General features: G+C 39.5%; 1 long non-coding RNA gene across 1 annotated transcript in view; it reads right to left on the reverse strand.

The window, feature by feature from the left end:
* LOC140594468 (uncharacterized) overlaps positions 1-26,550 on the reverse strand; it is a 43,174-nt gene that overhangs the window by 10,893 nt on the left and 5,731 nt on the right. The gene's annotated exons all lie outside the window — the stretch shown is intronic.

Here is a 26,550-nt window from a genome sequence, read left to right on the forward strand (position 1 = left end):
TAGGCATTTTTTAAAAAAACCTACAAATTATATTTTTAAAATCTTTAAAGAAATTCCATGTCCTCAACATTTCTGAAAACCCAGAGGGCAATATGGTCTAGAAAAACACAGACATCGGTAACTCTAACTTAAGAGTGAGTCAGAAACATTGGACTCTGAATGTGAAGAAGTTAAAAAAAATCTTCATTAATTTATTGCATTCATATTTTCCTTTTTATACCTAAATTAGAGTCATCAATGATCTTTTAAATTATGTTAAAAGTCTTAAAGAGATCCTCCAATAAATATAAAATAAAAAATCTAAGTGATATAGAAAGATTGCATACAGCTTAATTGGCTGCATTGTTTTCTTCTTTTGTGAGCTATAAAATAATAGCATGAATTAAATTGATGAAAACATATTTGATGAAATATGATAAGCATTAGTAACAGCAGAAACCAGTACTTCTTAAACTATCTGTGGTAAAGGGCCTAATTTTACCAATTTCTAAGCCATTATAAGTATTTTGTAAAGTTCAAAAAAATGAAATTAAGAAGAAAAAATATAAGCTAATTCTTTTATTTTTTTTAAGATTTTATTTATTTACTCATAAAAGACACAGAGAGAGAGGCAGAGACATAGGTAGACATGGGGAAGCAGGCTCCCCATGGGGAGCCCGATGTGGGACTCAATCCCAGGACACCAGGATCATGATCTGAGCAAAAGGCAGACACTCAACAACCACTGAGCCACCCACGTTCTCCTAAGCTTATTCTTTAAGTTATTAGATACAACAAATCGAAAATTACTTTGTCAAATGCTTTAAAAGTTTCCCGGTGCTTACTGTCACTTTCTGAACTTATCTTGCCCTGGACCAGTAGCAGCTTGTGGACCAGCAGAGTTCATAAACCACGCTTTGAGTGTTACTGACCTTTCCTACTCTAAAAGTGATTTCATCATTGAACTGTCAAACATTCTCCATGATGCCAGGTGGAGTTCAGAAAAAGATGAACTTTAGGTTTTCTTTCTTAAACCCAACAATATGATGTCTTATAACTGACTGAACCTTATGTACAATTTATAAAACATTGGCACCAAGGAATGCTTCATTCCGGCCAAGTTGGCTGCATAATTTCAGGCTTTGGTGCACACTCTCTACTCCGAACACATACGCATATTGGTAACAGAGACAACAACAACAGAAACATAGCCCATCTCCAAAACAAGATAAGCATTTTTATTGGACAGAAATATAAAGCAAAAAAGCAGGGACAAAGCCAACAGGCAATAGCAGCCATGGGTTTAGCCATGCTGAGAGAGGGGGCCCAACAATATTTCGTGCAAGAAGCCAATGGAAATTCTCACTTCTCAAAGCCAGAGGCTGGAATGAGGCTCCTGCTCTCATGAAAAGAGATAGAAATGGTTCAGACTCAAATTCCAAAAGAAGCTGTGAGTGTGACAAGGCAAGGGTGCAAAGGCAAGGGTGCAAAGACTCCATGTTCTTGCCAAGGCCTGGACCGTGCCTCCTGCTGGTTCCTCAGTGGAACAGCGATATCCTCTGCTATGGAAGTGCTGTTGTGTCCATGCACTCATGGGAAACCTCTCCACTGACCTGAAAGGGAGCTGGGCGCATGCTATTACTCTTATTTGACAAATGAGAACACTGAGGCTCGGAGAAGTTACCAGGGATGGAGCAGCATTCAAGCAAGCATCAGAAGCAGAACCAGGACTCCTACCTGTGCTATATCCAACCTACAGTGCTTCTGGAAAACACAGCGTGAGATGTAGAGCATGGCTGGAGTTAGAACTGCTAGTAGAAAATGTCCTTTCTTTGCCAATTCCAGTATTTTTAAATTAGAACTGAACCAGACATTACAATTTGTGGCTGTGGGGATATTTCTCTCTCTCATACCAAAGGATGTCAGTATTTCCAATAAAGTTTCAATAACAGAGGGAGTGGATACACTTTGCCTGCTAGGGTCCTATATTGGTTCCTGGTTGATACTGTCAAACTCTAAAAGGAGAGAAGGGACCTTCAAGAAAGGGAAGGAAGGATCTTCATATACCGTTAGGTGGAGAGAACCAGCAACGACATGATCGGAAGCCTGGACGAGAATTGTCAAAGGGTTGAGATAACATTTCACAAAATTTCCAGACGTCCCGGAATTTTCAAAATAGTCCCAACTTCATATAACCTTATTTCTTCTCATTGACATTGCTCACCAGATTACGAGTGAATGTGATTTAACACCGATGCTCTGTGTAAATCAAGTCACACACACACACACACACACACGTGCATACAAACCTGTCAGATCTTTTGACCTAATTTTTCTTTTAACTTAGAAGCCCTGGGAGAGCTCCGAAACCAGACTACTAAGTAAAGGTGATTTGTGCATCAGCGTTGAGCAGATACGCAAGTTAGCACAGGAAACCCAGGCCTCTCCCAACATGGGATCCCGTGCACTAAAACGCCACTCTCACCTCACCCATTCTCACCTTGCCCAAGTTTCTAACAAAACTCCCTTTGAACTCTACCTCCAGCAAACTGTGAAGAACTTCAACAAAATATGGTTATGCTTTTTAATTTAAAAAGTAAATAAATAAATATATATTTTTATATATATATAGAGAGAGTTGTTTTATTATTCAGTGTTTCTTCATTCCTGTTCTGACTAGACATTCAAAGCCATGTTGTACGAACTGTGAAACTTTATGTGTGTTTATTTTTTTAAAGATTTTTATTTATTTATTTTTCAGAAAAAGAGAGAGAGTACTAGCAAGGGGAGGGGTGGAGGGAGAAGCAGGCTCCCCACTGAGCAGGGAGCCCGATGTGGGGCTCCATCCCAGGACCCTGGGATCATGACCTGAGGTGAAGGTAGACATTTAACCGACGGAGCCACCCAGGCGCCCTAAGTATGTTTAAATGTACACGCTTCTTGCACATACATCCTACTTTACATGGCCTTATATGTCACTTGGCATATAATTCCTTGTTTGCACTTCAAGGGTAAGAGAGGCTGTGTGGTTATTTCAGTGCAAAGAGTAGAAGGGATGGAACTGAGCACGTCTTGATTCCCTGAACTGTGGATAAAACACTAGAAATGCTTATTGCCTCTTCTACAAGAGATCTGGAGCATCACCCTTAACCCTGAAATCCATTAAGGCAAAGATTCCACACATATCAACCCAACTAAAAATGCTTCGGGACAATCTGTTTCTTTCAAGGTTATAAACTAGGGTAAATAGTGAAGAGACTATTGAAATGTCCTAGTTTACATCTTAGCAATTAAAGAGTATCAAAAACAAACCATAAAATGCTTAGGAGACTTACATGTTTAGCCAAGCACTTATAAATTGAGGGGGGTTTTCTTTTTTTGATTTCTAAAATAGGAATTCCTCACATCATTTGAGAGATGGGAAAACGGTTTTATTTTTAAATTATTTTTCTCTTTGTTCCTCTTCTTGTGTGGCTTTTCACAGAATCTCGGTGAGTGGAGCCCCTTTTCAAATTCCATTTGCCTAGACTAGACTCTGGCGAGAAAAAAAAAAAAAGTCGGGCAAGTTATAACACAGGCTTATTCCCAACTAATGGCTGACATCAATGTGTCTCTAACTATTTAAATATCCAAGTGATGCTTAAAATCCCTCTCTAAGAAATAAAATAAAATAAATATATAAAAATATAAACTAAAATAGATAAATAAAATCCATCTCTACATAAAAAAGAAACCTCCCAGAACTCACTCAATACTAGTCCTTTCCTGAAAATGATGTCTCCATTCTTGCAGATTATCCAGCTCCAAATAAGCCTTCAGCTGCAGTATGCAGATACATGGTTCTCGTTTGGGAGCTGGCATACAAATTTAGATTCAGGATTCCTACTGCTTTGAAAACCATTGAGCGGTACCTGCCAGCTGACGTTTATGGGTATATTAGCTGGAGAGCTCAGGGTATTTCACTGTGACGTGGGCACAAGAATTATGTCCAGTGACCTATGAAGCTGCAGAAGTGAGCATGACCAGAGTAGGGGGTCTTGTATCAGATTCCGGTGAACTCTGAAACCGAGCAGAATGGTGGTTGCTAGGGGCTGGAGGATGAGAGAATTAGGGAAGAATGGCTCAAAGAGTACAAACTTTCAGTTATTAGATGAATCAGTTCTGGGAATCTGATACGTGGTGCGGCGACTATAGTTAACGTACCATGTTGGATACATGAAAGTCGCTGGGAAGCAGATCTTAGATGTTATCACCACACACAAAGAGGTAATCAGGTGAGGTGATGGAGGTGACAACTAACCCTCATTGTGGTAATCATATTGCAATGTACATGTGTGTCAAATCACTGGTTATTTTTCAAAATTAATCTTTTATTAATTGACAGTGATACATACATAGAGTTTCCATGAAATTTCTTTTGACAAGGTATTGAAGTCATGATCAAAAGCTAAAGTTAAAGCTCCTTTCCTGATGCTAAACGTGGTCATTTCCTAACAAATTAAGATGTATTTTGTATTTTAAATGTGAAAGTAGAATTCAATCAACTGGAAATGAGTCTACACTGTTTATACCTTTCGTGCATGTGAATGTCTTTTTTTGGTACTTCTTTTGATTGGTTAAGCTTATTATTTTCTTTTTTATTGATCAAAATTGGAAAATAAAATTCACAATGTAATACCAAAAAAAAAAAATACTGTACACCTGACAAACACTGTTATATGTTAATAAAGTGTTAAAAACTTCAATTGATAAGGGCAGCATTTGATAGTGTCTAAAAGAATAGGGACACCATCAGATTCAAATTTTACAGCTAACTGGAGGCAGCTTGAGAACAAACTTGGGGAGGAGTGGGGAGGGTAGATAAAGGATGGAATATTTAGCAAATCTAAGTGAGAGGTGGTGAAAATCTTCTAAAGAAACACACAGAGAGATTTTTAAGGAGACAGAATCTAAAAACTCGATCATAGATTAAACCAATTGTTGGATGGAGGAGGGAGGGATCAATGCTTTGCTGATTCATTCCCTATACCCCATCATTATCAATGAAACCAATTTGTGGACGAAACACCTGAATTTGCAAGTGGATGCCTACGGGGAGGGGTAATATTTCTAAAATTTAACAACCCCAGATTTCACAGCCCAGGCACCCATTCTGGTTTTTGAACACCGAGCCAGAGCCAGGGGTACCTTTGCTTTGCCAGGTACTAACCCCTTCACTGTTGGATCATTGAGAGATCCAGGGGATTCCTGGGGAAAAACTAGGGTTGCCCGGGTTGTGGTGGCCAAGGGATTAGGGGGCTCAGGACAGTCTCTACTAAACAAGCAAGAGGCCTTCCAGCACTTTAACAACCGATGTGGCTAAACATTAGCTTTGGCTACGGCAAAGAGCAACACTGGCAAGCCCAGAGAGAGGTTTATCCCATTTCTAGGGAAATCGATAAGCGCACAAATTCACGGGAATTCTCATCTGTGCATCAACCCAGCATTTTCTACCAGTTGGAGTCACGGTGAAAAAGAAAAAAAAAAAAGGGGGGGTTGAGCGCTGAGAGACCCAGGTTGGAGTTCTGGCTCTGCCCTTTAGTATTGTATGACCTCAGGCAAATATTTAACATTTCTGAACTTCATTATTTTCTTTTATAAAATGGAACTAAGAGCATTTACCCTGGTACCTCCCAGGGATGGAGCGTGGATCGAGTAACGTAATATATACAAAAGAGCTTTGTCAATCGTGAAGCTCTCAGTAGAAGTTGGTTATTGTTTCAATATTAATGCTGTAACCTGAGTTTCCCTGGGCTGGCGGGGGCTTAATGACATGGGAATGACATTCACTGAAGCTGCGATGGGTAGTCCTTGCTCCCACCTGCTCACTCAGGATCTCAGGCCCTGGAACATTCTCCTGCGGGCCCAGCTGAGCTCTGAAGCCAGTCTGGCCCTCACCTCCCCTGCTGCATGACAGCCGCTGGCTGCAATCTTGGGGGGCATGGCTTTTGCTTCCCTTCATTCAAACCAACCCCTTCCCAGGACAGTGCAGTCACCAGAGACTATGCACATCGGTGCCTGCATCCTGTCCCCTCGGCCACTACGTTGTCCCACCAGGCCCTGGGCTGGGAACCACAGCCGCTTCCTGCTGGGAACATCCACTGAAGCCCACACAAGGAGAGGGGAGCTGCCCTGGGTCTCGGGTGGTAATTCTCACCCCCCAGCTGTATACTGACTTCTCCTGGGAAGATTTATTTTGTCTTATTTATTGGCCAGTGGCTTGTTTCTCCATTTCCTAAACCAGTTCTTTCTTATATACATTGTTTGTGTAAACTATGCTTCTCTTGACATCTTTTTTTTTTTTTTAAGGTTTTATTTATTTATGAGAGAGAGAGAGAGAGAGAGAGCCCACATGAGTGGAGGGGAGGCGCAGAGGGAGAAGGAGAAGCCGGGAGTCCCATGAGATGTGGGGCTCCATCCCAGGACCCTGAGATCATGACCTCAACCGAAGGCAGAGGCTTAATGGACTGAGCCACCCACAGGCCCCTTTCTCTTACCTTCTTAACCATAAAGGAACTAGAAAGTTGTCTTTTTTTTTTCCCCCTAATTGAAATATAGTTGACATGCAGCGTTACATTAGTTTCAGGTGTACTGCATAATGATTCAACAATTCTAGACATACAAAAATCCTGGGGAGATTTTTAAATAGCAATACCTAGTCTTTTCCCCCATTAGACTAATTGAAGCCAAATCCCCAGAATTAGAACCAGGGTATCAGTATTTTTAAAAAACACACAAGGGACTCTGATTCGAGTGAGTGTGGAGGGCCCCCCTTTGGGTGGGGGAACGCCTACCTGCCCCTGCCATGTTTCAGCCGTTAAGCCACAAAAGCTGGGCAATGTGTGCCACCCCCCACCCCTACCTGCCTCGAGGGGCTTTCTGGAACTGTGCCAGAACTCCTACACTAAATTTCTCTTAACTTTTCCAATCTATAGTAATTGCATTCACTCAACTTTAAGAAAATGCTGTTTTATGTGTATATCATACTTTCACCTTACTTTATATGTATATTTTATAATGTACGTAAAGAAATCCTGTGGGCTCAAAATATTTTATTGATTGGGGTATGGGATCCAAATTTTGTAGACCATCATCTTTCTGGTATCCGCGACACTCCATAGTTTCTTAGTGTAGAGTTGACTTAATTTTTTCTAATCTAAAAAGAAAACTTAAAAAAAAAGAAAAGAAAAAGAAAACCTACAACTCGATTATTAAATGGCTTCATATACAGATTTTTAAAATTCATAAAAGAGTTAAAGTTCCTACATAACAAAAGTACTGGTGAAAGCCACAAGCTTAAAAGGGATTTTGTTTGCTTGTTTGTTTGGGGGTTTTTTTGTTTGTTTTTGTTTTTTGTTTTTGTCAAACTGGTCTCCTGATTCCAAGACCAAGGGTTTGTAACAAATGTTTAAGTAGGTTATATTTAAATATGAAATATTAATACACATATGTAGAAGACTTTTTAAAATTTCGCCTGTGAAATAAAGATAATAACTTTAAAAGTACACAGAGAGACTTTCTCAGACGTTTTCCAATATGGTAGTAAAATGCCAATGTGTGTTTTGCTAAGTGAAAGGTCGTCAACCACAGGACTTTTTTCCTGTCAGGATGATTTTGTAAACAGCTCCCTCCTTATTTAAGCAACATAAAAATGCTCAGCTAAGTGACTCATCTCTACTACATCACAGAGAGATTTTTAAAAGGCTATAATTACTAACACAAGTTCCTTGCAAATAGTTTTACGCACGCACATTCCTTTTTCATTCTACACTGTGAATTATTTACCCCACCATACAAAATAAGTTATTAAAGCAAAAACAGTTCTAGAAAGCCTGAATGGCCCTATTATAAAAACCTTGAATTTTATTGGAAGGTGGAAAAAACATTTCCTGTGATTCTCTAATCAAAACTCCCTTGGGCCCCATCACAGGGCCTTTCAAAGGCAGCCCTGAGCATTGAGAGGGGGAAGCTTTGCCCACAGGAGAACCTCAGCTCCCCTTTGTTTAGGAAGTGATGACTGAAGTTTAATTCATTGGATCACATGGCCCGGAAACGCCGTGCCAGCTTGGATCTTACTTTGAGTTTCCTTAATAAACTTGGTGTGTTTTAGTTCAAAGATGCGGAGACCTGTTGGTAACACTTTGGCAACAGTTAGCAAACTATATTAAGGCTTCCTTCAGGCACCTCAGGTATAACCTACAAGAATTCCAGCTGTTTTCCTTTAGTCTACTTTTCTAGAGCATACATTTCTCTCATCAAAATCTATGTCAAAAAAATAAAAAACAAAAAATAAAATCTATGTCAAAGAGAATTTTTTTGGGGGGGGTAAAACATGCTCATTAATTTTCTTTTACCTAAATATCTACTCAGAGAAGGTTGGTTGTCTAAACTCTTCAAGCAGCTCCTCATTTGAATGTCAAGTTCCTTTCTAGATTTAGCTAATGGGTCCGGAATGTAAACTTGATTTTGGTTGCTAAAAATTATTCGTTGTAGATCTTTTCACTCTCATAATTTTGCCCTAAGCTAAGTTTTTTTTTTTTTTTTCTTCTCATCCTATTTTCCCTGGTCTTTTTAAAAGCTGGATTTTTTGTTAAAGTCTTACTGTTTCTTCATTATGTATAGAGGGTATTTTATCTTACATTGGCCAACAAAGTCATTCCAAATCTCTCACATTTATGTACTCCCTTTTGATGAGAAGTTATAATAAACAAAAAGCATCAAAGATTGTGCTTTCATTAGGTGGGGGATTCAGTTTAAAATCAACTATGACTTAATGAAAAAGACTTTTTTTTTTATTTATTTTTTTTTTTAGTTCTTTACAATAAATTCTGTTCCAGTCTGTCTCATTTTTACATAGATGGGACTTTTTCAAGGGTTAGTCCCATGAAAGTCAGTATTTTGAAAGTCCATAAATAAATAGCACCATAATTTTTTTTTTTTAATATCAGTCTAGGAACTGTTAAACTTCTTCACAGAATCTATTTTCCACATTTCTTAACATTTGAGCAAAAACAATTAGAGAAGAAAGTTTACTGGAAAGCAGGAAATAGGCATTGGCTCATAACAAATATTGCAAAATCAGAATGATGCCCAACATTTTAAAAACCTGCAATAGTTAATGACTATGGCAAAAGTGCCAACAATGGGCTAAAAGAAGGAAGGATAAAGAAGAAAAAGCATCTTACAATAGTTAAGTCTAAAGAGTAGAGGGAAAAGCAAACAGGCAGGCTTCACAAATAGCATCCCATTACTCATTGAGCTAATTTTGAAAATTATACCTTTGAGCTAATTTTGTGAGGACAAAAGTACTTTAAGGGATAATTTTATATTTTCACTGATACTTTCTTCATATCAAGAACATACATACACATGATATAACAATGTATAACCTTGAGATTCATGAAAGTAGCATATATATAAAAGTTCTAAGCAAATAATTTACGAAGAGGAAAATTACTGAAATACACATTAGGCAATTATAGAAGATATGTTGGACATCATTTATGAAAAAGCCAACTAAATTATATCCAACAGTGTAATTCTAAGACTGACATTGATTATTGGTGGTATTGGTTATTTGAATTACCAAAAGTAAGGTATTACCATTGATGGGAATGTAGTAAATATAAAATAAAAGGGAAGATATTTTATCCACTGTTTCGCCAGATGAATGAATAATATCAACAATAAAAGAAAGCACAAGATAAGAGCAGATTGAAACAACAAAAAAAAAAAGAAGGAAAATCCATAGCAATCTACAAATATTTGAAGGATAATGACAAGAAATTACTTTTAACCATTCATTGTTTTAAAGAATTAGGTACATTACATTGGATTTAGTTTCAAGCAGAAGAAATACAAATCATCGTTGTTGAGCATCTATCACATTCTCCGTCTCAATTCAATCTCACAAGAATTTCAAAAACTAAGGGCTATTATCTCTATTTATTTGATAAAACAGGACATTGATGGGCTAACAAGTTGTCCGAGCTTTAACATAGTTGGAAGCAAGCAAGGTATTTGAATTCAAGCCTATCTGGCTCACAGGTCACTTTTGGAGCTTCCAACTGCATTCGATAAAGCCCAGTAGATCCTTAAGTGTGCCAAAGGGCAAGAGGGAGGGGTCTAGGGAATTTGGGTCTTAGATCATTGTTTCCTCTTTAAACCAAATAGTTCCACTATTGCCTGTTTTGTACTGGAGATCTGTGTGAGATTTTAATAAAAACAAACAGGCAAACAAAAACTCTCCTGAGACAGCTTCAAAGATACTCTACTACACAATGCTGCCTCTAGCTCAACTTTCCAAAGTTCTAGACTAAAAAAAAACAAAAAACAAAAAACAAAAAACCTGCAGGAGACAAAAATGTTTAATTTAACTCTTTCTCTAGAGGTGTTAAAGTGGAAAATACATAATTGTATTTTGAGAACAGAGAATATTTCTTCCTTGATGTAGAAGAATATAAAACATTATCCCTCAGGTACTTTCTAGAACAAGGATGACACATTTAGATCACCCAAATCTTTGGCTGTCCTGGCTAGTCAGTCACCACTGAGTCAAACCAGAGTCTCCGAATGCTTTCCTACAGAACACTCCCAGCAGTTTGATGAGTAAAATAGAGATACATGAACTATTTAATTTTATTTATATCCCATCCTTTTCCAAAAAAGGCCAATAAAAAACCCAGGGCGCCTGGGCTTGTGAAGTCAGTTAAACCTTTGACTCTTGATTTGGGCTCAAGTAGCGATCTCAGAGTCATGGGATCCATTCCTGCATCAGACTCTGAGCTCTGCAGGGAGCCTGTTTCAGATTCTCTCTGTCCCTCTCCCTCTACTACCCCTCCAGCTTCTGCTCTCTCACTCTCTCAAATAAATAAATCTTTAAAAAAAAAAAAAAAAAGACTGATTTTCTGTAAAAAGCAATAGATTAAAAAAAATTTAAGAAGCTATAAAGGAAAAAATAATACATCCTGAAGAAATTTACTTTTCCCCAGAATCAGTGTTGTGTTTTTTTTTTTAAAGTCTTCAACCTGAATTTCCAGAATAAAAACATCTCAGTTGTCCCACTATAGCCTTAGAAAGTATGAAACTGCAGATTGTGTACTGTTTTCTCCTTCATTCACTACCTGTGACCCAAGACCTACCCTTCCCTTCTACTCCTACACTTTCATTGGCCTCTGTTGGACGCTAAGCTCAAGCTAAATAGAAGGAATAGAAGAATGAAGGTTTCTTAGTCCTCTTGTCAACTTGCAGATCTACAATCCCTCTAGAATCACAAGACTTGAACGTTATCACTCTCCAAATCTCATAAATGCAATCAGAACAGTCTCAATGTAACCACCAGTTCTAAGAGCAAATTTTTCTAAATCAGGGCATGATTTATGCTGGAAGAAGAAAATGTTAGGAAAACCATGTGTTGTGTCCTCATCCACATTTTGCTTAAGCGTTCTCCAGAATGAGGACATGGCAGGCAGCAAGATGAAGCAAACAATGACAGAAATGTAAAGACTGAGGGAAAGAGCAAGACACTTTATTAAATCTAGGGGTCAGAAAAGATAGCAAACGCTATTCCCTCTTTTCCTTTTGCAAGAAGATATAAAACAGATTGAAGTATTAGAAACTTCAATTGGTGAAAAGAAAGAATTTTAAAAGATAAAAAGAAATATGGTAGACATTAGGGGCAGATTTTTTTTTCTCCCATTCTACCTTTTGGGAGTGGAGTTTGTGTGATGGGAATTTACCTAAGGCATTTCCAAGCTTTCAGGAGCTTTATGGGTCTGGGGAAGTGGGTAGAGAGAGAAGCAGGAAGGTTGTGTGTGTTTGCAAAAAAAAATTTATGGAAGGCCAAGATAAAAGCTCTAGATGTTGGCAAAAGAGACAGAGCTTCAGCTTTTCTTCTTGCTTGTCCAACACAGTTTATCATTAGAAGAAAAGGTAAAGATTCCAGGAGAATGTCTCTCCAGAAATGGAGAGGTGTATCAAGCAGGAAGAACCACATTATGCTGCAAAAACAACAAAATCTTATTGGTTTAAAATACTCAAGTTTTTGGTGCGTGTCCAATCTACATATCCAGCTACTGTGCTCATAGTATGCAGTCATAGAGCACCCATCATACCACACATCCTGATGAGTGCCCTACCCTCAAATGTGCCAGGGGGAAAGAGAATACTAAAAGTTCTCGTGTTGGCAATTAAGTGATTTTCCCGTAAGTAACACACATTACTTCTGCATAAAAATTATTAGCCAAAATCAATCACATAGTCCCACTGAGCCACAGTGGGAATGAGAAGTAATAATCCCATGTATCCAGAACAGGAGATAACAGGAAACTTTAGGAGAATAGCACTAATAACTACTTCAAGAGGACATCCTTGGGTCTCTCAAAACCCTAAGCAAGTCCTGTGGAGTCTCATTGTAGGCCAGAGGAAGAAAACTCATAGTATTGTTTCTATTTGTATGTGGGGAGTTTAAAACAGAAGTAACATACAATATAAAAAAAAAAACCCTCTTTAAACTTCCTGATTTATAATAAAGCTTATAAATACTTGCAGCATGTAAATATATATGTATATATACTTATATGCTATATGTATAAAGCAAAGATATAATAAACTCTAAATGGACTGGCTTGGGGAAAATCCACACGGATTTACTCAAAGATATATATTATTAAACATTTGCAAATTAATTCAATATTATTATTTTAAAATAAATATAAGAACTAGTTAGAGCAATTATGTATTATTGGAAATAGGCTTCCAAGGAGCTTCCTCCAATAGAAAAAAAAAAAAAAAAGGATGTATTAAGGACTAAGTTCATGTATTAAAAAAATGAGTTACAATTTTCTCTTTCAAAAAGTCACAGAGATGTCAACTGTATAACAGTTGGTGAAAGGGAAACACTAATACTAAGTTGTTATACCTCTGAATGAATGTCAGTACTACCTTTCCAAGTCCTTAAGAAAATGACGTTACTGTCATTATTCCAAAAAAACTCAAGGGAAAATACTCCATACAAAATGCCAAATAATGAGCTTTAGCTTGGATATATTGAACTTAAATAATCGGAATGTAATACATCCCAAACATCTAGCATGTCGTAGTCAGGAACGTCTAGACCCAATGATGTCTGTACTATTGAATTATTGGTTTCGTGGCAGCCCAACTTTTCCTTGGACCAAGAAAGGTTCAGATAGCTTGGCATGAAGTTTTACAATAAATCTATGTTTGGGATGTACTTCAAAGAGATAAAATCTAATCTTCATTTGAAAAGCAATGGAAGCTTTGTCAATGTATCTAAGGTCATAAAGGACACATTGACTGTAGTTATTCATTCTTGCTGTATTTATGCTTTAATTATTATTTTTCTATTGTGGGAAAAATAAATTAGGCAACCTGGGATATCATTTAGGGTTGTTAGGCTGCAAGCAGTAGAAAACAACTCCAAATAAGAAAAGCAGAAAAAAGAATTTTTTGTAAGGATCACAGATAGTTACAAAACCAAAGAAAAAGATGCACTAGGCTTAAAAACAACAGGAATTAAGGCATTAGGACCTAGACCAAGATGTAAGAGTCAGTCAGCCATCACAGGATAAGGAAGCTTCAACCAATTTTTATAAAAGGTGATTTATTTATTCGAGAGAGAGCAGGAGCAGGGCAGAGAGAGAGAGAGAAGCAGACTCCCCAGTGCCCCAGTGAACGGGGAGCCTGATGGAGGGGCCCCATGTGGGGCTTGATCCCAGGACCTGAGTCGAAAGCAGATGCTAACTAACTGAGCTATACAGGCACCCCAAAGCCCTAACCAATTTTTAGAATTTTGCTTCATTCTGCTCAATAGTCACCATCCTGGAGGTGATCACTGATTGGCCTTAGTTTAAGTCACACTCCCATCCCTTAGCTAGAGAGGGTCAAGATATCCTGATTGATTGCTGTATTAGTCGTGAACACTAGGGAAGAAAGGTAATTCTCTAAAAAGAATTTGGATTGTTTTTACCAAGTCAAGATAAAAATAGCACAATGAATATCTAATAAAACAAATATCTGCTGTAATAGGATATATTCTGAAGAGTCATAAAGTTAATAAGTTTTAAGAGTGCTCACAAACTTCCACAAAAGCGAAACTGTTGGAATTTGAATTCCAATCTCCCCCGATTTTCTATGTAAGTGCATGTGTATAGTAATTATACATGTATATTTGTGCATAACTCCAAGATTTGTTACAAAAAAAAAAAAGCAAGAATCTAGCAGGAAGCAATTAGCTGTATATATATATGAAAGCCTTCAGAATACAGGTAGTAGAAAGCAGGATCTGAATTATTTAAAGTTAACTTTCAGGTACAAAAGCATGAAAAGATAAGACACATTCCAGAGCGTGCAAATACTGTTATGACACTGACACAAGTTGTGTATGGGAGAGATGGGAAATCAGATTCGTAGCAGGGAGACCAGATGATGAAGGACTTTTCTGCCAGGAGTTTGGATCTGTACCATGTAGGCAATGAGGCACCAGTAAAGTTTATTTAAGGATGACATGATATGATCAGATTTGTGTTTGTATGTTTATTTGTTTAACTACTGGTGGAAATGTGTGGGATGGATTAAAGGAACAAACCACAGGAAGTAGGAGGCCTGATGAGGCAACTGGCAGTGATCTAGGCAAAGGTTATAGGGACCTGACCTAAGATAACTGGTACTAGAAAAATAGGCACTGGTACTAGAAAATAGGGATTGTATTAGCTTTTCTTTTATTTTTTTTTAATATTTTACTTATTTATTCATGAGAAACAGAGAGACAGAGAGGCAGAGACACAGGCAGAGGGAGAAGCAGGCTCCATGCTGGGAGCCCAACACGGGACTCGATCCCAGGACTCCAGGATCACACCCTGGGCCGAAGGCAGGCGCTAAACTGCTGAGCCACCCAGGCTGCCCGATAAGCTTTTCTATATAACAAACTATCCCACAAAACTTCGAGGTTTAGAGCAACAGCCATTGATTTAGCTCACTGTTTCTTAATTGTGGTGTGTGGGCGGGGTGGGGGGAGAGTGTGTCTGCACCATCAGGGGACATTTGGCAGTGTCTGGAGATATTTCTGGTTATCACAGTGCTACTGCTGTTGGTGAGTAGAGGCCCGGGATGCTGCTAACCATCCATCACAGAACACCCCCCAAGAATCTGCCAGCCCAAAACATCAGTTGTGCTGAGGTTGAGAAAGGAGTTTATGATTCTGAAGGTCATCAGTTTGGTCTGATCTTAGCTGGGATTCTGCTGACTGGGGCCAGACTGCCATCTCGGTGGGCCTATGCATGCACGTGTCTCAGCCAGCTGGCAGCTGAGAGCTGGCTCATCCAAGGTGGCTCTGGTGACCTCTTCTCTGACCCCCGTCATTTCCTATCCTCTAACAGGCTGGCTAAGAGTTGCGCATGTGGTGGAGGCAGGGTTCCAAGAAACTGAGAAGACAAGTGTGAGTCCCCTCGAAACCCTGTGTCAGGATGCACACACTCTCTGCCTTGTTCTATGAGCTGAAGCAAGTCACAAGTCTGACCCAATTCAAGGAATAGAGAAATAGACTGAGCCTCTTAATACGAGGGCCATAAAAGAACCGTGATCACAGACGACTGTTGGGATAGTTAGGAGATGGAATCAAAACAACTGGTGGTTGCTGGTAAAGAGAGACGTGCTCACATTAAAATTATATTGACTTGGGATCCGAGGTGGCTCAGCAGTTTGGCATCTGCCTTCGGCCCAGGGTGTGATCCTAGAGATCCAGGATCGAGTCCCACGTAGGGCTCCCTGCATGGGGCCTGCCTCTCCCTCTGTCTGTCTCTGTCTCTGTCTCTGTCTCTGTCTCTCTCTCTCTCTCTCTGTGTTTCTCATGAATAAATAAACAAAATCTTTAAAAAAAAATATATTGACTAGAGGTCCATGGATAATTGACTCCTGTTTTTGGCTACCTACCTCCCCACTATGATTCCTAGAAGAAAAAATATATATACACAGAGGATGAAGCAAGATAAAAATGACCCCCTTTATTTCTGTCTAGAGATGTTGACTCAAAAGCCAACAGACGTTTGGTGAACCATCTGTTTCCCTGAGGAGTTCCTCTTACCAAGTAAGTTCAATCTTAAAAATCTACAATAAAAGCAGGATGAAAGACCTTCTATCTCTAGTCCATTCAAATATGCAATGTTTTCTCCAATGTGAAGAAAGTCACATGTATGGAGAGAGAAGGAGGCAAAGGAAGAAAAGGTACGATAGGGAGAAGGTATGAGAGTGAGACGGAGGAGATAGGAGAGGAGACATATGGCTATAAGGAGGCTTCCTGGGAGCCGTCACTCAGCCCTTGAGGGGAAGAACACACCCTGAGAAGACCTCACTCACGTACACTATGCTCACCAAGGCAAGGTCAAGCATGGTGCTCTGAACCCGATCTCTGGCCGTGTTTCTTCCACAAGTGAGAAACTTTTCTTCATCCCGATCCCCTCTTTTCTCTTTTGGAGAAAGCAGGAAGAAGCTATTCGGCGTCAGCTTAGCTGTAGGACAACAAAAAAGGGAAAATTTGAGAGGACTCCTGAGCTCCAGACTGGGCACCTGCTGAGTTTAATCTGGATGAGCATAGATATTTGAGAGTCCTTCAGCACAGCTGGGAGTGGATGCCGTGTGCATGAAGAAATTACCCTTGGAGAATGTGCAAAGTGAGAAGAGAAGCAAGCCAAGAGCAGGGCCTTGGAAAATATCAGCGTTGAGGCAGCAAATGGAAAAAGAGTGGCTCAGAGAGTCAGCTCAAGGGACTGGCTGGAGATGTAAGCGAAAATCAGGAAGTTGGAAAAGCAGAAAGTTTCAGAAATTTGACTATGTTCCCTATAGTCAAATGTAGCAAGGATAAAAGTAAGATTGAAGACCAAAACGAGCCTTCACTTTGGCAATGACATTTGTCAGGAGTAAATGAAAACTGAGATTCGGATTGCGAGTAATAATTATTTTATTGAATAAAGATGAAGGAAGAACAGAGATATAAGAACATGTGCTTATGAGTTTTTTACTGAAAAAAGACTTGCGTATATTTACATGCTGGCCAGAGCATTCCCTGGAGTGGTCCAAGAGATATAGAAAAGAAGAGAAGCATGATGAAACAATCTCTCAGAGGACACACAACAAATGAAATGCAAAGTAGCATGGTGAAGAAGGAGTCTCATGTGGAAGAGGGAAGCAAAACCTAGCAAGTGAGAGAGGTCAGGAGGTGGAGGTTTTCAACCCGACCCATAGCTGCTCTTCCTCTGTCAAGCAGGGAACAGCCGTCAGTCAGGTTGACCAGAGGGCTGGAGGACAGTGATAAATACAGAATTAGACTTTACATATGCAGTTTCCATTTTATAAGGATTGTGAGGAACTCAGAGTGAAAAAAAAAGTAGTAATGACTAAAAAACCTACAAAAAAAAAATTAAAGGTATTGAAATGGAAGTTGATCCCGCAATGGTTATCATCTAATATAGGGCATAAACAAGTGGGAAGCACACAAGAGCCGCACTGAAATGCATTTATTCTCCATTTACTGACTAACTAGGCCAGGTCCTCCAGAGAAAAAAGGACCCTTCGTCCCAGCCATTGAAGAGCTCACAACCTGGCAAGAGAGAGAGAGAGAGAGAGAGAGAGAGAGAGAGAGAGAGAGAACCGAAAAATCCCTGTAAGAAAAGCTGACTGCAAGAGAGGCACACATTGTGCTGTGGAGGTACAGGGGATGCACTTCAGGAATCAAGAGAGGAGGAAGGGAATCACTGTTGGAGAAGAGTTCTGGAAACAAGCAGCATTTAAACTGAGACTTGCAGACGGAGAGAATTCCATTAAGAGGCTGGGTGGAGGTCGGAAAGGGCAAATCTGAAAAATGGAATGAGTGTGCAGAGATGGAAAGAGTTTCTGGAAGAATTGAGTCAAACAGGCACATGAGGAGCCCTCATCCCTCTGCCACTTACTTACACAATCCTTTTTTCCCTCTACAGCTCCCCAGTTCTTCACATACATTCTGGATTTTTAAAAAAAAAGGGTAAGAAAATTAGGACTTGTATGTCCTCTACTATTCTTTTCTTTTTTAAGATTTTATGTATTTATTCATGAGAGACACAGAGCGAGGGGGCAGAGATACAGGCAGAGGGAGAAGCAGGCTCCCCACAGGGAGTCCAATCCCAGGACCCCAGGACCATGTCTTGAGCCAAAGGCAGATGCTCAACCACTGAGCTACCCAGGTGCCCCGTCCTCTACTATTCTAATAAATAAAACACTTGCCAATGTGATCCCTCACCACCAAGTTCTTGCCAAGTAACATGAGGACTACATTTCCACAGAGAAGTCAGAGATTAATCATTGCTTTGCATTTAACTCTTTAATATAGGTATTTGCATTCTATTCTCATACTTCCAGCCCCAAAGTCCTTCTAATAGAGAAATTTGGGGCCCTGAGGAGAGAAAAAGGGGTAGGGAATGGAAAGGAGTGTCTCTTAGCATCTCTCTTCAAATTATATGTCACATCATTCACTCCACTTATGCTTTCATGCTGGCCCTGAATAACTGAAAAGGTTGCGCTGTGTCTTGAATTTTAAAAAGTAATAGGTAATTCACTCACCGCATTAATTCAGGTGCAATCTTAAACAAATTGAGCAATTTCAGCCACTAAGCAGGGTTAACTGGAAAATGCTCCATCCTCCATGAAGGCAACCTCTGGGGAACGTGGTGTACTTGGAAGTTTAAAAGTAATTCAAATGTGTACCGAAAAGATAGAACGAGAAATACAGTTCCTAAAAAATTGGTTAAAAACTGCTATCTGAGTTGAATTTAAAGTGCTATTATTGTAATCTTTCTATTAAAAGATAAAACATGAGAGAAAATATTACATGCTTTCCTAACCTTAGCTTATGCATAAGAATGTAATTTACTTTTTAAAGACCACAAACACTACCACAATTCTCGAAAATACCAAGCTTTGCAATCCTCTTAGTTAAAAATAAAGTTTTCGAGGCGGGGGGGGCGGGGGGGGGGTGCTGCCCAGGGATGCAAGGAAGCGTAGATGAATGCATAGATGAATGCATGTGTCAGGAATTATGAAACCTATTTCACAAAGCCCTCACCTGTGCTGGGCAGCTTGGGGTGGACAACACCAGCTTCATTGTTGGTCTCACTCAGAAAGGCAGGAATAGACTCAAGCGGGATTTTAAAACCCAGAATCACATTGTTCTCAGACTATGGAAGAGAGGTTTGAATGCATCAGATGGTTTAGGGTGATGCTAAAATGAGCTCCATTACATGTCATTTTTATCCATAAAGCCCCAGATGTGCTGAGAACCTGAAAGAAGAGGAATAGTAACATCCCGAGGCGATGGTGGTACTCAAACCCACGGGCACACCTGGATCATTTGTTGTCTTAAAATATTGCAATTTCCCCACACACACACACACACACACATACACACACACACACACACACACTTCCATACGAATACTTCTGCTATTTAATCTTGTATTGCATTAAACCCCTTTTTATTTTTAAGCATTAATGTCATTAAATTATTTCCAGCCACAAGGGAGATAACATTTTTAGAAAACCCACAGTCCTTATCAGGAAGGACTAATCAAGGTGACTAAATTCACTTTTTCTTTATCCCTCAATATCTCTGTTAAAAAGAAAAAAAATAATACACAACACATACACACACATAAATGTTTTTTTAAAGATAGATTTTTTTCATGATAAGAAAAAGCTTTTTTGGCGTAGATCGCAAGTGCCTTGACAACACGGTATGACTGTATGAAGATTTCATTAGTGAAGACTTTGTAAGTTGGAATTTGTGATCACTCAGAAAAGGACAGAGCCAAAGTATATCTAATTACGGAAAATCATTAGAAAGCAGTATCTTTAGGCATGTAAGTTGTCTGGGACATTATCATTTATGGGAATGCATAAAATGTTAAGAAGCTTTCCGACTGTGTGGCCCCAGCTACCACGTCCCCTCTCCACCCAGCTCCCTTCCCACTCATTGCTTCAATCTCCTCAGGCAAGAGCCCCAGGACTCTCCCAGGTGAGCCACCACAGGCTCCCACTCTTAAAGAATTTACGAAAACCATCTCGCTGTGAAGACTGCGTGACCTCCTCAGTGTCAGGCAGGCCCATCTTTCTGTGACCATCTATGCTATCTTAGCTCCTCCCACTACCATTAGGAGTCATGACTCTCCTGGACTTTGTTCTCTGGAACATACAGGGTTTCTCCAGGACTTCAAACCTTTTTACCACTGATTCTTTCCACCTGCCATGTTCTTCCTCCAGACCATTGCAAGACCTCGCCTTTCAAATCTCATTGTTATTATCACCTGGTAAGCAACGCCTTCTCCGACCACTCTGTCCCATTACCTTGTCTTAATGTTTTTTTGTTTGTTCCTTTGTTGTTGTTATTTTTTTATGATTATTTTTTTTACCCAATGTGATCTCATTTGTTCACTTTTTTATTGTCTGTCTCCTTCCTTCCCGTGCCCCCAGCCCCTGCCATTAAAATGTAAGCTCCTCGGTGCTTAGAACAGTGACTGGAACATGATAGAAATTCAATAATATTCTTGGAATGAATGAATGAATGAATGAATGAAGAAACTAATGCCTACCTCCCCCCTCCCAGACAGTGAGTTCCGTCAGGGGCGAGACCATGCCTCATTGGTTTTTGTGTTCCTTGTATCTAACATTGTGGGTACAGAATAACCTAAGTGCTCACTGAATAAATGATCCATTAATGAATGATTAAACAATGAATAATTATGTTTTTATTATACACCGCAGAAAATATTAAGCTTGAACATATCTTAATATTTGCTTAGAGTTCAGTTACACAGTTGGCTACACAGCTTGATTATATAGTTTTGGAAAAGATAATACAGACAGGAGACCTTCAGGAACTCAGATTTGAGGAATGGCTGTGAATTTTTTAAGTCTTAATGGTCTGCTTTAAGTCATAAGAGGTGAAGCAATTTACTGATGATGCTTAAAAGTAATAAAAAAAAGTTAAAAAACAGAATCTGTATTTTATTCCTTGCAACACTCTGGGCTAACCTTTCTGAACCCACACAAATCGTGGCTTATAGATGCATGAGGCTCAGAAAGCTTCCCAAGTGTTTGATTCTTAGTCTGAAGGGCCTCAAGGAGAGTGGGGGTGTCAACATAGAAACTGGATCCAGGACAGGGGGGCAGACAGGATCCATCAGGGCAGAGAGAGACACTCTGGGGACAAGGAGATGTCAACCCCCAGGAAAGTGAACTTGCTAGTTATGTACTATATTTTCCAAACCAAAGCCAGTGACATGCAGTCTGAGAAGGAGGCCTGCTGTAAAAGAGCACTTGAATCTAGCACCAGCTCAGGGAATCCAGAGCTAAGGGTTGCAAAATTAATAGTGGAACAAGTTTCTTCTCAGATTTTTCTACATTTGGATGAAATGTTTCATAAAATCTCTCATCCCCTTCAGCAGTAACTGAGTCCATGCTTATCAAACTTCCTAGATGTCCTAATATGAGTCGGAACATCCCCAGATTTTGGATGTAAATGTTCTGATATCTAGCAAATGTTGCCTTGGAGATAGATGGGTTGTAAACCTATCTCTTGTGAGTTTTATGAGTGATGAAGCGGTCTCAGAGGAGAAAAAGCCTCGGATAACTCTTCAAGTTCTTCTCAACTCTAAGAGTCTGTGATTCTGCAATGCAAATTCCCCAGAATATAACCTGTATGTGAAGCATGGGACAGAGGATGGGTCCTGGAATCCAACGACTAAAGTCTAACATCCTTCCTGGAGACTTTGCATCGAGATTGAGAAACTGAGAGACCTCTACTTTCTTAATTCAAAGCCCTCAGCTGGAGACGTTGGGTCTATGGGAAATTTCCCCACACTGGAGCACTAGCTTCCAGCAAGTCCATGCTCTATTCCTAGAAAACGGTCACCATCAAGTATCTCCCTCTCTCCCTTTCACAGTCTTTAAATCTGTCTCCACCATCCTGCCTCTCCTAAGCAAGGAGAGAGAGACAGAGAGAGAGGAAGTAGCACACTTGTCTTGGGCTTTGTGTCTTAGGAGACTTTCTTATTCTAAACCTTAGTTTCTAACCACATCCCATGTGGTCTCAAGGACCAAAAACATTCCATGCCCGGTTTCTGTTTGTTGACATATAGTTGAAAATCAATCAAAGTAGGCCTCAGCAACATTGGGAAGTGGCAAGAATGGGTCAAACTGAGTATGTTTCCTGCGTGAGAGGATCATGGGCCAAGTTATAGTAAAAGGCCTGGCAATCAGTTTCAAAACATTCTTTCACATTTAACAGAGAAACTGGGTGAAGTCCAAACATTCCTTTAATTACCTTTATCTTTTCATCAGAAACCTCCCAAACTGTCAGACAATTAAAATGGGCTATAGGTTGTATAGAAATTTGATTCCCTAAGTGCGATCGGCAAACCAGCCGCATCAGCATTATCGGGGAGCTTGTCAAAATGCAGAATTTTGAGCCCTGCTGTCTCTAAATCTGCATTTTAAAAAGATCCCTAGGTGATTCATATGTGACTTAAATTTTGTAAAAGGCTCGTGGAGAATAACAAACCTGAAAGTGTGACCAGGAGCATCAGAGTAATCTGACAATTTATTAGAAATGCAGAACCATGGTCCCGCTCTCTACTTATTGAGTGTAAAATTTGGGGGTGTGGCCCAGTAATCTGTGTTTTAACAAACCCTCCAGGTGATGTTGGTGTACACTCCCATTGGAGAATTTCTGGCTCTGGCCGTTTTCAATTTAAATTCAAGAAGAGCCAGTTTTTTGACAAAAGCTATTTTAATTCTAAATTTTTTTCAGGGACTAAAAGAACCATCTATCTGTCTGGACAGTGTTTTCAAATATGTTGAAAGCCCACTAGTATTTTCCAAAGCTATATCCTTATGATTTTATTTAAGCACTAGTCAGAATTGATGAATGTGTGTATTGGATACCATTTGCTAATTCATCTGGCATCTGGCAAAACCATATCACATTGATATGATGGATGATCCTGCTTCTTTGGAATGAGAAAACTTCCACATGGAGGCACAGTAATTATTCCTGAAGGAATGAACATAATGTAAACTGTCATCATGGATAAGTTTTGTGGGCAAAGGACGCCCAAGGGAAAAAGGCATCATTTTAAGCCTCTATTCTCAGCGATGGTGCTCTGTGGCCTTGCTCACACCCAAAGCCATTGTCAGAGCTGCTTAGACACTTCCTCCCTTTGTGGCTTTGGGTTTCATTTATCAGGCGGTGGATTATATCAAACTCTTTCTCCCTAATGCATTTGAAAGACTTCCTACTTTGAAACTCTTTTTCTTCAAAGGCAAGGTAGCTGTGAATGTCAGGAAGCCAGAACGAGCTCAACCAATATGCTAGTGTCTTCCACAATGCAGCTTTGCCCGGAGAAAAGGTTTTAACTATTTTACGAAGAGTGTTAAAATACACGTAGTTTTTGTCAATTTCATTTCTGGAAACGAATACTAAAATACAATGAGCATACAGACATATGTACAAGAAAACTCATGGTAGCATTGTTCTTTGCAAACAAGCAAAATATCTATTCCTAGGGGGGGCACAGTTACATGGATTAACCAACCAGATCAAGTTCCCTTGGGAAGGCCCTCTGCTGGTTGCCGGGCATTGACTCTTTAGTCTCCAGATTATGAGCAGGACCAGTGTGTTAGTCTGCTCAAACTGCCATTAACACAATACACAGACTGGGTGCCTAAAACAAGAGTTGGTTATTTTCTCACAGTTCTGGGAGCTTGGAGATCAAGGTCAAGGTGTCAATGCATTTGATTGCTTCTGGGGCTTCCCTCCTTGCTTTGCAGATGGCAAGTCTTCTCACTGTGTCCTCACGCGGCCTTTCCTTTGTGCATGCATGGAGCCGGAGAAAAGAGCCCTGGTATCTCTTCCTCTTCTCATAAAGACTTCCATTAGATGGGATTAGGGCCTTACTCTAATGACCCCATTTTAACTTAATCACCTCTTCAAAGACTTTATCTCCAAACATAGTTAAACACTCTGAGATCCTGGATAGGGGGTTGGGACTTCAACATATAAATTTTGGGGGGAGGACACAAATCAGACCATAACAACCAGCATGTCTCAGGGAGTGGCTGGGTTCTTGTGGGATTATTTAGTGACCATTCAAAAATATTTTAATATTTTTAAAACTGGTACAGCCATACCAATGAGTAGTGGCTGATTATTAATCATGGCACAGACTCTGTGAGGATTTTAAATACATGCTCTGACAAATACCGTATGTTCTCACTCATATGTGGAGTTTAAGAAACAAAAGAGATGAACATAACTGAAGGGGAGGAAAAATAAAATAAGGTGAAAATTGAGAGAGAGACAAACCATAAGAAATGCTGAACTCTAGGAAACAAACTGAGGTTTGCTAAGGGGAAGGAGGATGGAAGGGATAGTTGAGTGATGGCCATTAAGGAAGGCATGTGATATAACAGCACTGAGTGTTATATTCAATGGCTGAATCACTAAATTCTACCTCTGAAAGTAATAAAAATAAATAAATAATGAACAGTATTAGAAAAAAATGTTCTGAAAAATCCTTAAAGATTTGGAGGAGCCCCTTCCGGGAACTTCAAGGTTGAATTTGGGGGCTAAGTGGGTAGCCATGGAGACCATTTCTGGAATTGAGTTATTTTGTAGCTGGTAGACAAAATGGTGTGTGACAGTTATAAGCACAGGATTTAGAATCAGAATTTGCGTTTCTGCCTCCCACCTATAAAATAAGTATGATAATGGTACCCCTCTCTAAGATTGTTGTGAGCAATAAGATAATGATGATGATGATGATGTTGTTCCAGGCCCAAAGCATGTGCTCAACAAACAATCATGACTTTGCCTCTGTATAAGCTTACTTTTTAAGAAAAATCTACACACACACATACACCCTCATTTCTTTAAAACCACAGTACTAAATCACCCCCAATATGATTTTTGTTTCTAAAACTCTGGGACTCTAAGTGATACTTGACCATAATGGTTAACAATAAAAAGAATGGAACTTTTTAAGTATTTTTATTTTTTTCAATATAAAAATAAACTGTACTTTTCTACTCTATTTTTACCAGTCATATTGTTTGATTTAACCTGCGTTCACGAAAATAACAGTCTCAAGCTCACCAGGTAAATAGCACAACCTCTGATGTTGGCGTACTTTTTGTGTGTATCATATTATTACACCTACCAGTTGTGTGTTACAAATAAGATGAAATTATATGCGATCATTAAAACAGTGAAATATGTATTTTTATGAACCAATATGGAATAATCTTGAAGATAAATTATTCACTGACAAAAGCAAAGTATACAGAGATAAGCACAGTATGCTATCATGTGTTTAAAAAAAAGAAATGACTTTTTGTATTGCTTACATTTTTACCATAGACATGCATTACCTCTTGAAAAAAAAATTAAAAAAATAGATTTTTTCCATAATAAAATAGAACAGGAAAGAACAGATGCCCAAGATTTCATTTTCAAATAGAAATCCCAATCAACAGCACAGTAGCAGCTGCTGTTTATCTTTATTTGATAAGAGCAAAGCAGCAGATAGAAATGAAAAATAAACTATATGAGAAAGCACCCACGAAGATCAAATTCCAGGTGGCCTTCATCCCGGTTACCATTGCTGCAAGTTCCAAAAGAGTTTCTCAGTGCTAAGAAATGCTGTGATTTAATGGAAAGAACAGAGCGCTTGGCATCAAACTGAGCTGAGTTCTAATTTTGGGCCTCCTACTTTCTGGGAGAGCAAACACTGTGATGACTCTCTGACCCTCATTGTCTGCAGAAGACAGGGATCAAAATACCATTACCTCTTGTCCCATAACATGGTCATAAGCCTTACAATTAAACTGCAGGTGTCCTAGCGCATGGCAACCAATAAGGACGAAGTGTGCTCCCTTCTGGTCTCCTTTGCAAATGCCTCTTTAGCCAGCCTGTAAGGATACATTCATTCATTCATTCACTCATTTATTCACTCAACAATGATAAATGGACTGTGTTAAACACTAAGGCTATAACACAAAGCAGAGCAGATACATGGCCTGCCTTCCTAAAGCTTCGACTCCAGCAGAGAGATAGACGACAGATGAAACATCTGTCATGATAAATCATGGTAAGGGCTATGGCAGAGGTAGTACAGGGCCCATACAAATGCCTCCTGGGGGTGTAGAGCCACAGAGGATGTCAAGAAAGGCTTCTGGAGGAAGTCCTGTTAAAGGTCAGGCCTGATGTAAAAGTAGGAGTTCGTGAAGTGACTCCTGAGGAGATTGTCCGAGGAGGCCCCGTGGGTAGGCTGGTCCTGGAAGGTAGTACCTGGCAGGTGAACAGTGAGAGGCCAGAGCTCACAAAGCAGCTCCTCCTCTGCTCAGCTTGTCGCCTCCAGTCTTTTCCAATCTACTGGTAAATGTGAATGTTGTTGAGCACAGATGAAGACTGTGACAACTGAAGGTCACAGA

Source organism: Vulpes vulpes, chromosome 11 (genome assembly GCF_048418805.1).
Source record: "Vulpes vulpes isolate BD-2025 chromosome 11, VulVul3, whole genome shotgun sequence".
NCBI lineage: Eukaryota > Metazoa > Chordata > Mammalia > Carnivora > Canidae > Vulpes > Vulpes vulpes.